This window comes from Glandiceps talaboti, chromosome 14 (assembly GCF_964340395.1).
Source record: "Glandiceps talaboti chromosome 14, keGlaTala1.1, whole genome shotgun sequence".
In the NCBI taxonomy this organism is placed as follows: Eukaryota; Metazoa; Hemichordata; class Enteropneusta; family Spengelidae; genus Glandiceps; species Glandiceps talaboti.
Window position 1 is genome coordinate 17,223,367 of NC_135562.1, and position 3,882 is coordinate 17,227,248.

Genomic DNA, 3,882 nt, shown 5'->3' on the forward strand with positions numbered 1-3,882 from the left:
GAACAAGTTAGCTGTGAACCATTTGTTATGTAGGTATAGTTACGAACCGCACGTTACAAAATTGGTAACTGAGAAAAACAATTTGCATTGCTTCTGCATATGGAAAAATGTCGCTTACATACCCACTAACTCCACCTCCACCCCGAAATCAAATGTTTCTCCACTTACTCAGCATACTCTGGGTTTTGGCTGGTTTAACTCTCCCAAATCCCTTGGTGCTCTGAAGTGACAACCCAAGGGTGCGATGAACGTAGAATTGATAATAATGTCCAATATTACAATAAGGTGAATAGTAATCATCCTACCCGTACATTTTATTTAATCTAATTTGCAAACTGGTGGCGGTGGTTTCGTGCGTGCATAAAATTAATAACGTTACTTCAATCATACATACTTTCATATTTTAACAGTAATCATTTATTTTCACATTTTCTGTAAAATCATGAAAACTTTCATCCTCTGTAGAAATGTGACATCAATTTGTGTCGGCATAAATATGATTTGAATGCAAGACAACATGTGTTGGGGAATCGTTGTTGAATTTGCTGAAAGTGGTGTGCATGTATATGATTGTCTGTTCAGTTTGTGGTGAATTTCTCATGATTTGACGTCATGACGGATTAAAGGTTCGACACAGAGCCAAATTATGGTATTTTCGATACATTCTACTGTGATCCATATGTCATACTTTTAATACGCTCAAGACATTACAAACTAATAACTTCAAATTGAAGTCATAAGGCAACATATGTCATCCCAACTAGAGAGCGGAGATGATCCCCTTGTCATTTCGCTGGATATTCCCATCAAACAGGAATATAGCAAAAGGGTCGTTAATCTCATGGAAAAACCGACGATTTTTTTCTGTATTCTACGGTATTGCTAAGTGCGTTTCTCTTATGTGCTGGATATACATAAAAGACTTCTGTAATGCTTTTTGGGTCAGGTTGTGACATCAAAAAAACTTGTGATGGAAACCTAAATTGTCATTTACGGTGGGTAGTGATTAACACGTTTCGGCAACGTATATCTAGACATTGCTGAAATAACTGATCAAATCTGCGTAGTATTTGCATTCCGTTAACATTTGATTCACTAAAAGAGTATATGGAGAAAACGGTGACTGTGTGAATGTGGCTTTTCTAACTCTTCTGTTCATATCGAACACACTTAAACATATTGTACACCGATTATATTGTTGTGAACAAGTAGACAAGTTTTATCCGTTCTAATAAACACAACATAACCTTTTAGTAGAATTTTTTAACAACATTAGGGTCATTTATAATAAAAAATTACATGTCATTTATCCTGAACGAACGATGCTACCATATGCGCCAATTGCCTTCGTGGTATTGTTGCTCAAAACGAATGCACTAACAACTATATGTACACTATCGTTCTACAAATATAGAGTCATGTGTCAATAGAAACAAAAGATAATATCATTATGCAAACTTGATGATAATGTACACCATATGCAGTTCCCGTCATGTCATCGGGATGGACAGTTCACTGCCACACGCTCGACCATTCAGTGAACTGGAATCTTTCAGCGTCACGAAATATCATGAATATTCATGAGCACGGCTCACCGCCATTCTTCCCCAAGTCTTCGGAACTTGTCGGCAGAAGTTTCGCCCTTTGTTTAAAAGATTCGGTAGTTTTCGGATGTAAACATGCCACACGTGCCACTATATACGACGTACGAAGAAAGATGGCAACTGCTGAAAGCGGTAAGTACGAGCTCGTACGAGTTATCATCCCTTTTTGACCTATTGATCTGTCTGGCAGCGAGGTCAGATTTTGCTCAATAGTCCGTGCTAAGTTCATGGGTACATATGTAAGACTAAATGTCTTTTTAGAGGTTTTCCTTTGCATATATCGCTGTGGTCAGTCTGAAAGAGGATTTTCCAAGCTTTACAACGAGGGGTCATAATTTTTTGTCGGACAATGGGGCGCGATGGGGCGCGTTTTTTCGGGAGCAGTGTAAATTCTCGGTGATCAGAGCGAGAGTGTTCACGTATTCAACACTGTGTACTATGTGTGACACGTTGTTTGTCACTGTCAGCCTAGCGCCTGTTGACTTTCTTGGAGTAGATTTGTTTTGGTGAGGGAATAGCTATCTGAGTTCTAAAACGAATTTCTTGAAAACGTAATCACGGTAACGTAAGCCTTATTTACATGCGTGATAGTGGATGAAAGCTTCGTTGTGTTGTGTGGTCATTGTCGATCGATCGTCGGATATATGCGTGAGTAAATGGATTAGATGCGTAGACGTAGACGTACATCATATGCAAAGCATGTGTATACAATCGTAAATGTAATCATATGTTGACACTTGGTAGGTAATGACAATGTAACTGTTACAGATAAATTATTTGTGTCAATTTTTGCCAGCTGCTTTCAATATTGGTCTATAGAGTACTAATGAATTTTTTTTCGTCCGACAGCATCATCGTCAGTCTTACTAGCACCATCCACAGAGCCAAAGCAAATCGAGCCAGGAGATATCAAAATTGAGACTAGTGTAAGAGGGTATGTGAGACATATTTCCGATATCACGTACTGCAATATCTTATTATTACTTTGTGTCACTTGCTTATGATCTGACATAGTAAACATGCACTTGAAACCAGGCCATAAAACAAAATGTAATCCAAGATGTGATAATTTTGATAGTAGTAACAACAACAGCAACAACAACAACAACAACAACAACAACAGATATGGTTGATAGTGCTCTGATAACCATCATACCCAGCACATTATGTTACCAGATTTGCCCGAGTTCCAAAGTTAACAGAATTTTACTTTGAGTAATGTCATTTTGTAATGTGTATCATCTTAGTTATTTCTATAAATTTATTCTAGTTAATTTTATCTGCTGTGTATGCATGGTTATATTTTATTATGATCCATACAAATGTTTTTCTTTTCTTTTGTTTTTATAGCTATCAGGCTCTCTGTGACTGTCCCACAAGTGTATAGATGGATTTACATCCGGAAGTCGACAACCCTCATGATCTAACTGCTATTGATGAATCCAGATTAGAAGTAAACAAGAAACTTGTTGAAACAAAATAGGCGAAAAAAGAAAAACACATTGAATTGTACGAGGAAGTCGATGACCTTCTCACTATTGAGATAGTAGAAATAAACCTTCAATCTAAAATTTAAGTTGCTGTGATCACAACAGTCCCATATGGATACATTTACAAAAGGACAGTCTGTTTTTCAACTCACTTCATAAATCTTCTCCAGGAAAGAACATTATCAAACTCCTGTACATATTTGGTGGTTTGTAACACAAAACTCAATCTCTTCTTTTTGTCTACTTCTAGCTTGGACTATTTACTAGGTTGATCTTGACTATGTCCTTGTAACATATACCAGGATTAGTGCAATCTATTTCATGTAACAATGACAACCAATGTAGGTACCACAAAGTTTAGTTGTGATATTACCATACCAAACATGTTCCTCAATGATTGGCTTATCTGTTCTATTGAAGTAGTATCTGGTTGATGATTCATTCAAACTTGACTCGTTTTTGAGAAGACTCTTATGGCTCATTTATAAGTTAAACACTTCATGGGGCCATGAACTGTCAAGCTTTGGATAAACGTAAAATGATGTAATGTGAAAGATAACAACAACTCTCTGCAGTTGTATTTTCAATACTTTATTTAACATGGAGAAAATAAATAAAAATGAATATGTAATATATATATGTGGCTAATAAAATATATAAATACATAAAATATATCATCTGCTTCAGTTTACACTTTGTAACATGTATTGAAGTTCACTTGTTTGCAATGGTCCTGGGTCCTGCTATAAATAGTTTTCAGCATGTCAGTCAATATCTTCACATTTGAC

The 3,882-nt window shown here is 36.4% G+C and overlaps 1 long non-coding RNA gene across 1 annotated transcript; it reads left to right on the top strand.

Moving 5' to 3' along the window:
* Nucleotides 1-1,508: 1,508 nt before the first annotated feature.
* Nucleotides 1,509-3,423, top strand: LOC144445962 (uncharacterized). The gene is made up of 3 exons (XR_013481937.1): nt 1,509-1,736; nt 2,454-2,538; nt 2,955-3,423. It is a non-coding gene; the product is annotated as an uncharacterized LOC144445962 (long non-coding RNA).
* Nucleotides 3,424-3,882: the final 459 nt, after the last annotated feature.